Source organism: Tursiops truncatus, chromosome 9, assembly GCF_011762595.2.
Source record: "Tursiops truncatus isolate mTurTru1 chromosome 9, mTurTru1.mat.Y, whole genome shotgun sequence".
Classification (NCBI taxonomy): domain Eukaryota; kingdom Metazoa; phylum Chordata; class Mammalia; order Artiodactyla; family Delphinidae; genus Tursiops; species Tursiops truncatus.
Window position 1 is genome coordinate 83115052 of NC_047042.1, and position 10358 is coordinate 83125409.

Consider the following 10358-nt stretch of genomic DNA (forward strand, 5'->3'; position numbering starts at 1 on the left):
AAGTGGAGGTTGGTGTTGGTTTGGTATTTATCTATCTATCTCTCTATCTATATGTATATGTATATATTTATTTATGGGAAAGGGTACAATGACCTGATGCATCTGGGGCCCCATATATAGCTATAGCGACACTTCTTTTAACATGCACAAACATGTATGAACTTTTCTCAAGATTCGGGAAATATAACAGGATAACCACAACAGCACAAAGAGTACTAAATAAATTTAAGTCAATTGACAATGTAACCCATCCCCCAAAGACATGGAACTATGAAATGGTAAGAATGTCATATCATGGCTAGAAAATTCCTTTGTGTACATTATTCTGACCCAGACGTATTACTTTTCCCAACGTCCTGAGGCCAAAGTCTCTGGGAACAATTTTTATTTTTAGTTGTTGACTCAATTTTGTTTCCTTTGGACATAAACTGTTATTGGCTCCAACTCTAATTTTGAGTAGACAACTCCAGACCCAGTTTCTTAAATCATAGATGTCGTGTTTGGCATCTGATCTTTAAAAAGCTCGTGAGTGGACTTCCCTGGTGGCGCAGTGGTTGAGAGTCTGCCTGCCGACGCAGGGGACACGGGTTCGTGCCCCGGTCCGGAAAGATCCCACATGCCACGGAGCGGCTGGGCCCGTGAGCCATGGCCGCTGAGCCTGCGCGTCCGGAGCCTGTGCTTCGCAACGGGAGAGGCCACAACAGTGAGAGGCCTGTGTACTGCAAAAAAAAAAAAAAAAAAAAAAAAAAAAAGCTCGTGAGTGAGCCATGAGTTCAGTGCTTGTTTTATGGTGAGATATGTAGAATAAGAGACTCATCTGCTTTTTTTAAAAAAAAATTCTATTTGAAATAAAAAACAAAACAGAAACAGTTCACCTGTTTCTCCCATCCCCCAAGCCCCACCTCTGGCAACCACCAATCTGTTCTCTGTGTCTATGAACTTCGTTTTTTAAGTTTTATTTATTTATATTCCACATGTAAGAGTGATAATATGGTATTTGTCTTTCACTGTCTGACTTATTTCACTTAGCATAAGGCCCTCAAGATCCATCCATGTTGTCACAAATGGCAAGATTTCATTATTTTTAATGGCTGAATAAGATTCTATTTTAAATATATCCATTCATCCCTCTATGGACACAGGTTGTCTCCATATCTTGACTATTGTAAATAATGCTGCAATGAACATGGGGGTGCATATACCTTTTCAAATTAGTGTTTGTTTTCTTTGGATAAATACCCAGAAGTGGAATTGCTGGATAATATAGTAGTCCTAGTTTTTATTTTTTGAGAAACCTCCATACTAATTTCCATATTTTCCATAGTGGTTGCACCAATTTACACTCCCACCAACAGTGAACAAGGGTTCCCTTTTCTCCACACCCTTGCCATCACTTGCTGTTTCTTGTCTTTTTGATGATGGCCATTCTGACAGGTGTGAGGTGATACCTCACTGTGGTTTTGATTTGCATTTCCCTGATGATTAAGGATGTTGAGCATCTTTTCATGTACTTGTTGGCCATCTGTATGTCTTCTTTGGAAAAATGTCTATTCAGATCTACTGCCTATTTTTATTTATTTATTTATTTTTTGTGGTACGCGGACCTCTCACTACTGTGGCCTCTCGCGTTGCTGAGCACAGTCTCCGGACGCGCAGGCTCAGCGGCCATGGCTCACGGGCCCAGCCGCTCCATGGCATGTGGGATCTTCCCGGACCGGGGCACAAACCCGTGTCCCCTGCATCGGCAGGCGGACTCTCAACCACTGTGCCACCAGGGAAACCCTATTGCCTATTTTTTAATTGGATTATTTGGTTTTTTGCTATTGAGTTGTATAGGTTCTTTATATGTTTTAAATATTAATCCCTTATCAGATATATGATTTGCAAATATTCTCTCCCATTCAGTAGGTTGCCTTGGATGAATCTTGACTAAGTTGATGGTATTCAAGCCTGAGTTCTATCCTTGAGCTCCTTAGATGTCCTGTTTGAACTCACATAGATGATCCCACTGCATTCCAAGACTTCGCATATCCCTTTACCTTCAGGAAGTTGGCCTCTCTCTCTCATACCTTTGTTCTAATTGAAGGATTCACTTACATCCTTAACCTTTAAGGTTTTCATCCCAGAGAAGTTGACAAGGGAGGTGTAGTGTTTTAAAAGATGTCCTCAAATTGTGTGACATTTCTCTCTTTGAAAGGTGGGGATCCTTGTCTTTGGATTTGAGTTGACCTTCATGACTTGCTTGTAGCCAATACAATACAGAGGAAGTGATTCTATGTAATTTCTGGGGCTGGTTCCGAAAAGACCATGCAGCTTTCACTTGGTGTTCATGGCAAGCTTGCTCTGGGGAAGGCCTCAATATTCTTTATAAGGGTGTCGAAAAGGTCAGGGCTGGGAGTCACCCTAGGTTGGCAGGTTAACCAGAAAGCCAGTTATTAGGAGACTGAGGTCATGTTCTAGGCCGCCAGGTCAGAACTAGGTCTTCCCCCTCCCTCCTGCCTCTCCCTTCCCTCAGGGGACAGTCAGTCAGCCTCACTTCCTGCCAAACTAGAAAGCTGAGGGGCAATGGGTAGCAATGGAAATGCGGAGGCTTTAAATTCTCACGGATTGCACAGCAGGGGGCGCCACCACCAAGCCTCCAGTTTCTTGGGGAGAAGGAGCCCAGCAATAGCCACAGCTGTGGGGAGTGAGCCTGACGCAATCCCCACCTCAGGTCCCCCAGGGCCCAGGGAAGCTGGCCTCTTGACCAGTGCTTTGTTTTATGGGGTTTTTAGCTCTCCTTCCTGGAGGAGAGCCGCATACCTAGGCCCACGGGATTACTGCCTTCACGCATTACTTCCTGTGACTCCTGTCCCATCCATAGGTGTCTTCACTAGGCCGTTTCAGGTTTCCCTTCACCAGCTGTGCCACAGATGGTCCCCACTATGGAAATCACCTCAAGGCTGTAAACTTCTTCCTCCTGGTCCCACAGAAGGGGCCCACACCTTTTCTCCTCTGTCATGTCCTTCTTGTCTCCCCCACCCACTGAGTCAGAGAGAGAACAGGGGACTTTCATTCTCATTTATCATACCTTCTGAAAAAGTATTATCTGATTCTATTGTAATTAAATGTGTGTGTGTGTGAAATATAGCTCCTATTTTCTTCCTCATTTTACTTTGCAAAAACCCCAGATTGAGCTAGTGGGAGGTGACTCAGATCACTGCGGATCTGTGGGGTTGGCCTGGGGAGTGCTGGGGCTTGGCAAGAGTGCCTGCCCGCCCCACTCCCCGCCCAGGGCCAGTGGAGCACAGAAGTGGCTCAGTGGTGTAAAGGGTGGCATGGAGGGAGGAGGAAGCTGCCGCCCCATCCGTTTTCTACTTTTTGGTTTCATCTCTGGTCCCTGGAAGTGATTTTCCGAAGGCTCTGAGGCCTCAGGTCTGGTTCTGCTCATCCCAGGATGGGTCCTGGGGCCTTTGGCATGTTGTCAAGGACCCTCTAGGCTCTTCGCTCAGTTTGAAGCTGTGTCTCTGAGGCCAAACTGCCTTGACTTGCTTTCTGAAGGGAGAACAAGCAGAAAGTGCTGGCACTCGCCAGCGCAGGAGGCAGAAGGTGTTCCAGCCTCCCAGCAGCCTGCTGGTCCAGCTCCAGGCCCAGGTGGCTACAGGCTACAGGATGGATGACTCAGGTAAGCTGCGCTGGACCAACAAGCTAGTATTCTTACCCCAGCACGGTGATGACTGTAATTAGCTCTCCTGTCATCACTGCACCACCACTTTCTGAGGGTGGGCTTGCCAGGCCCAGAGCTAGGACCCGAGGAGACTGGCAGGAATGTGGTTTTCTTGGTCTGTGTCTTCTTGCCCAAGATGCTTCCTGATGCGTCTAGAGCGGGGCTTGGAGCTGACTCACCAGCACCTGCATTGTCTGATGATGTCACAGAGGCTGCTGGGCTAAGAGCCCTACTCAGAGCAAGGACCGTGTGGTGCAGAGGCTCTGGTATGTCTCATCCTCTTGACCCCAACACCTGTTGTTTCAGTGCTCTATGCCCTCAGGAGACCCAAGAGACCAGGCGAACTGGAGAAACTTCGCCAGAGAGAGCATTGAGCTGAAGCCAGTAGGGTGGCTGAGTGGCTAGGTGTGCAGCTAAGGATTGTCATGCCTGCCTTATCAAAATAATATTTTTTTAAAAAGCTAGTATTTACTGAGCACTTACCACATGCCAGACACTATTCTAAACACTTCACATATCTCACTTAATTCTCAAACATCCCTATGACATAGCAACTAGCATTATTACCTTTTTACAGATGAAGAAACTGAAGCACGGAGTCACTGGCGCAGAAGCACACAGGTAACCTGGGGGATCCAGGATTTGAACACAGCCTACTGGATCTGGAGCCAGTGCTCTTACACTCCATGTTACTGCCTCTTCTGCTGACAGTGGGGCTGTAGTGCAAGAGGACTGAGCATGGATCCTCAGGATTCCAGGCCTGGTGCAGCCACAACACCCAGTGTGCGACCTTGGCCCTCACCCCCCAACTCTGGCCTTCAAATTCCCCACTGTAGAAGCAGCAGGTGAGGCTCCTTGTTGTTTTACATAACACTGTCGAGTTGTATGGCTCTGCTCCACGTGGAAGTAGCTCGAAGAAAATGTCCCTCTCCCCTCCTCCTCCTCTGTACCGCCCTCTGGGAAGTATTTGCTCCTGATTTTCAAGGGCAGCTTCATGGGTATTTGATCAGGGCCTGGTGCCACTAATGGAGCAAAGCTGCTTCCCCACTCCACACCTCAGTTTCCCCACTCAATTCAGTGGAGACAATGACCTCGTTGTGCTCAGTGCTACAGCGAGCCAGGGTTAATTAGCAGAGTCACAGCCTTTGGGATCCTCACAAGGGTCATCTCCTGAGTCCAGCTGCTCTGTAGCCTTGGTGACACACCACTCTGGCCCGTGCTTCGAAGAACATGTCCTCAAAGCTTCATTAGTGGCTTGCCTAACTTTGTGGGTTGGCCCTGGGGTGACCCAGCCCCTAGTCCCAGTGCTGAGATGGGACACAAAGATGCCACCTCAGAAGGGCTGCCTCATGTGTGCCAATGTGCCCCGCCAATGGCTTATCTTGCCCTGGGTTTCCTCTTGCTGTTGAATTCTCATTCAATCAGCTTCTTGTCCTTGCTACTTGTTCCCCTAATCCTGGACACAGGGTCCTAACCCTGACCTTGGAACTTTTTTCCTTCTGTGGCTCCATTTTCTCCCTTTATCTCTGTCCCACCCATCTCAGTGCTTTCAGTCTGTCTCTCTCGCTCCACTATATAAGCCTACGGTAGAAACAAGGCAGCTTCAGCCTTCAAAGAAGTTTGGTTAGGAGAAGACCTGTAACCAAATAAGGACAAAGTAGGAATGATGCTGAAAATGAGAATAAGTCATTTGAAAAAGTAAGTGCTGTACTGTCCCCCACTGTTGATCTGCTAGTGATTAGCAATGAAGTGCGGAGGCCAGGTATCCGGTCTCTGCAATGTCACTCAGTAGGGAAGTCAGGTGTGGAGCACGGCAGCCACCTAGTGGCTCTGGTAGGTACTGCTGCGTTACTGCTCAGCATACCTGATCTTGACTCTGTGTAGCTACTTTGTGCGACTTACTCTTCCTTATGTGGCATGATAATTAGGGAGGGGAGATGGCTCCTAGTCACATCTCATTTCTTTGCATCTACAGAAGAAAGCTCTCACATCTGGTTTCACATCCATTTTCTTCCCATATTAGAGAAAGAGCAACTTCAAGCTCATGGAAAACCAGGACCATGGCACAGCTGGAGAGCCTCAAAGCAAAGACATACCCAAACATGTCAACAGAAGGAAAAGGGATGATGAACGATGCTGCCCAAACTTAGACTGGGAGGATGAAAGGGACAGAGTTCAAGTTGTGATCCTGCTCTGTACATATAAAAGGTTGGTGGCAGTAGAAGTGGCCATTTCTTTTTAATGTGGTTAAAAAAACACATAACAAAATTTACCATCTGAACCATTTTTGAGAGTAAGTAGTGTTAACTACATGCATATTGTTGTGTACAGATCTTTAGAACTTTTTCTTCTTGCAAAACTAAAACTCTAAACCCAATGGACAACTCTCCCTTTCCCCCTCCCTCCCAGCACCTGGTAACCACATTCCACTTTGTGTTTCTAGGAGTCTGACTCCTTTAGATACCTCTTTTAGATGTAAGTGGAACCTTGCAGTATTCATCTTTTCTCGACTGGCTTATTTCACTTAGGAGAATGTCCTCAAGGCTCATCCATGCTGTAGAGTATGACAGGATTTTCTTCTTTTAAATTTTTATTCATGCTGAATGTTCCATTACATATTTCCTATATTTTCTTTCTTTCATTTTTTATAACTTTATTTATTTATTTTTGGCTGCATTGGGTCTTTGTTGCTGCACGCGGCTTTCTCTAGTTGTGGCGAGCTGGGGCTGCTCTTCATTGTGGTGCTTGGACTTCTCATTGTGGTGGCTTCTCGTTGCAGAGCACGGGCTCTAGGTACGTGGGCTTCAATAGTTGTGGCACGTGGCTCAGTAGTTGTGGCTCGCGAGCTCTAGAGCACAGGCTCAGTAGTTGTGGCTCGCGAGCTCTAGAGCACAGGCTCAGTAGTTGTGGCACACGGGCTTAGTTGCTCCGTGGCATGTGGGATCTTCCTGGACCAGGGCTCAAACCCGTGTCCCCTGCATTGGCAGGCGGATCTTATCCACGGTGCCACCAGGGAAGCCCCACATTTTCTTTATCGACTCACCCTCCATGGACACTTAGGCTTCCACCTCTTTGCTATGGTGAATAATGCTGCATTGAACATGGGTGTGCCCCCATTTCTTTTTTAACAGCTATGAAGATACTCAGCTCAGAAAGGATTAACTAGATTCTGCACTCGAGAGAAGGTGGATTGAAGGTGAACAGAGGAAGGGAGGAAAGGAGGGCATGTCTCCTCTATTACTACAGTAAGTCCCCTACATACAAACCTTCAAGCTGCAAACTTTCAAAGATGCGAATGTGCATTCGCCTGTCCAATCACACAAGTTAGTTCACGTGTCCCGCGTACATTGTCACATGCGTGCATCCTCTACAAGTGGTTGTGCTTTTGTGTACTTTACTGTACAGTACTGTATAGAGAACAGAAGTACCCTTCTTTATTTCAAGCCCAGGATGTCCAGAAGCAAGTGTAAAAGCAGCAGTGATGTCGCTGGTACTGCTAAGGAGCGCCAAGCAATAACGATGGAAACATAAGTGAAAATAATTGAGAGAGTGGATCGAAGCAAAAAAATGGAATCGGAGGCCCAGAGAAAGGACAAAGAGAGACAAAAGGAAGAAGAAGTAACTGAAGAGCCAAAGAGATTCATGATGCAGGAAGTGGCAAGAGGATTTTCTTCTTTTGAGGAGGCAATGTTAGTTTTTGAGGCACAGGACCAGAACGTAGAATGGAACACGAAGGTTGCAGCAGCCATTCAGAATGCAATACAGTGCTACCGTGTCATCTATGGTGAGAAAAAAAGAGCTACTACCCAGATATCATTGGATCGTTCTTTTCGAGAGGGTAGATAGAATCGAATCTAGAAAGGAACCAGAACCTGTGCCATCAAAGTCAGGCGTGATTGAAATTGCAGCTCGCCCTCCGTCTCCTATTGCTGACGGTCCTTCAGCTCTACCATCTCCCGCCTTCTTTCCCTCCTCGTCAGTAACTCTTCTTGCTGTTCACTCGATGCCAGTCCCTGTATGCCAGCTGTTGTACTGTACGACTGTACTTTTCAAGGTACTGTACTGTAAGATTAAAAATGTGTTTATTTTTTGTTTGTTTTTTATGTATTATTTGTGTGAAAAGTATTATAAACCTATGACAGTACAGTACTATATAGCCAATTGTGTTAGTTGGGTACCTAGGCTAACTTTGTTGGACGTATGAACAAATTGGACTTACGAACGTGCTCTCAGAACTGAACTCGTTCATATGTAGGGGACTTACTCTATATGATATAGAACAGGTAGCTTTCCTGCCCAGTCTATAAACTGTGTAAAATGATATCCAGTATGAGCTAATAAGTTACCGAGAATGGTTTTTTTTTTACTTGTTTGCATAAAAACATTTACCAAAAATAGGCAATATATTTGGCAGCTTTCAAGCTAAATTCAAGCTATTAGTTACTTCTATTGTTTCTCACCTATCCTATATCAAATGCATACAAAAAGTACAGAAGAGAGCTTCCCTGGTGGCGCAGTTGTTGAGAGTCCGCCTGCTGTTGCAGGGGACATGGGTTCGTGCACCGGCTTGGGAAGATCCCACATGCCGCAGAATGGCTGGGCCCATGAGCCATGGCCGCTGAGCCTGCGCGTCCAGAGCCTGGGCTCCGCAACGGGAGAGGTCACAACAGTGAGAGGCCCGCGTATCGAAAAAAAAAAAAAAAAAAAAAAAAAAGTACAGGTGAAACAAAATATAAAAACTTCTAGATTTGGATTAAGGAGGGAACAAAAACTTTACCAGAAATCTTTGCTAGGCCACAGACTACTGGTTATAGAATTAAAAAGTTTAAGGACACAAAAAATTTTTCATTGCACTAAAGTATGTATGACCAAAAAATCCAAAGAAAATTACATAATCCCATTTTAATAATTTGGCTTTTCATTTTCTCAAGTTGTCTTCTAGTCATGGGTATATAAATCACAGTGGAGATATATGCTCCGGCATTGTTTTTCATGTGTATTGCAAACAACTTTCCACACCAATGGAATCATTACAATCACCATTTTAATAGCCTAAATTATATTCCACCAATTTAAACTCTATGTAGTTAATCACCCTCCAATTGTTAGATGTTTAGGTTATTGTCAACTTCTTATTATAAGTAACTATGTATCGAACATCTTTCATGTATGTAACTTTTTTTTTTTGGCTGTGTTGGGTCTTCGTTGCTGCCTGCAGCCTTTCTCTAGTTGTGGTGAGCGGGGGCTACACTTCATTGCAGGGCACAGGCTTCTCATTGTGGTGGCTTCTCTTGTTGTGGAGCACGGGCTCTAGGCGTGCAGGCTTCAGCAGTTGCAGCACGTGGGCTCAGTAGTTGTGGTGCATGGGCTTAGCTGCTCCGCAGCATGTGGGATCTTCCCGGACCAGGGATCGAACCCGTGTCCCCTGCATTGGCAGGCGGATTCTTAAACACTATGCCACCAGGGAAGTCCAACTTTCCCTCTTTTGAACTAGGTTCCTGGTTAGGAGACAGACAGTACAGTGTTGGGAACACAGGCTTTAGAGGCAGTGTTAGAACAGTGCTTGGTTAAACACTAAGCAGTGTTTAATATATACTTGGAGTGACAGCTTTTTGTCGTAGTAGTGAAATCAATTTTCAGAGGTTCTCCTGTTCTAGACTGTTCCTCTCTCCTCTCTCAGGTCTAAGATGCAGACTCCACCTGCAGTATTTGCCTATCACTTCAAAATGGCTCAAAATCCATCCTGCCACCCAAGATTTCTTTCTCCTCCTTTGGTTTTGTTAAGCTGGACAAGACCAGCTAGGAAATGGATGGGGAGGCTAAAAATGATTTTGCCTTTGTGACCTTGGCTTCCTCATGAGAACAGTGAGGGACCTGGAGGTAAACCTAGAATTCCTTCCAGGTCTAACATTTTATGTCCTTACTTTAACTCTTTTGAGGGCTTTTATTGACCTACCTGGGAAATAGTCCATCTTTTCCCCATATCTCATCCTAGGATATTGCTAGGTAGCTGACAGAAGTAAGGACAAAAAGCTGAAAAGTATACTAAGGTGGTCTGAATCTTTGGATAATCTTCGGATACACGACCAATCTCCATGGCCTACCAGTCCTCCCCAGAGGCCTTCATACATGTTCCCCTTTCCCTCTCTTCCTAACTGGCTTCAGCGACACGACAGTCGAGTCAACCAGAGAGGCTCTGTGGAGAGAAAAATAGTAACCACCACCAACACTTCAGCCACGAAGCAATGCGAGAAAAGAGAGCGTGGGATAAAGATAGACTGATGGTCTCTAATTAAAGGGCTCGGGTGATGCATTCACTTCCAAGGGCATGGGTCACTCGACCCAGATAACAGCTATATAAAGCCAAAGAAAACCCAGAATAGGAATAAAACTAAAAATAGCAAGGAAAACTGAGGAGGAAGAAGTGTTTGTACTTTTGCCCTTGGTCAAGCTGTACAGGCAGCTGTTTCTGTTCCAAAGATGGAAAAGCGTGCAAGGGATTTAAAAGCTGGCTCTGAAGCAGCCACAGCTGGTCTAGGAGTTTGATGAGTAAATGAAGAAAGCCCCCAAAGAGAATGTTCCCCCTGGTAAGTCTATTCAAGTTGGCTAAAATCGAAAAAGAGCCAGATAAGAAACTCATTCTGGATACTGG

At 45.6% G+C, this 10358-nt stretch overlaps 1 long non-coding RNA gene across 2 annotated transcripts; it reads left to right on the forward strand.

Moving 5' to 3' along the window:
- Positions 1-3282: 3282 nt before the first annotated feature.
- On the forward strand, positions 3283-7847 carry LOC141279572 (uncharacterized). 2 transcript variants are annotated; one of them, XR_012334072.1, is made up of 6 exons: positions 3284-3972; positions 4284-4327; positions 4418-4551; positions 5730-5914; positions 6838-6951; positions 7151-7843. It is a non-coding gene; the product is annotated as an uncharacterized lncRNA (long non-coding RNA). The 2 variants fall into 2 exon arrangements; XR_012334071.1 differs by having other exon boundaries at positions 3283-3972; positions 6838-7847.
- Positions 7848-10358: the final 2511 nt, after the last annotated feature.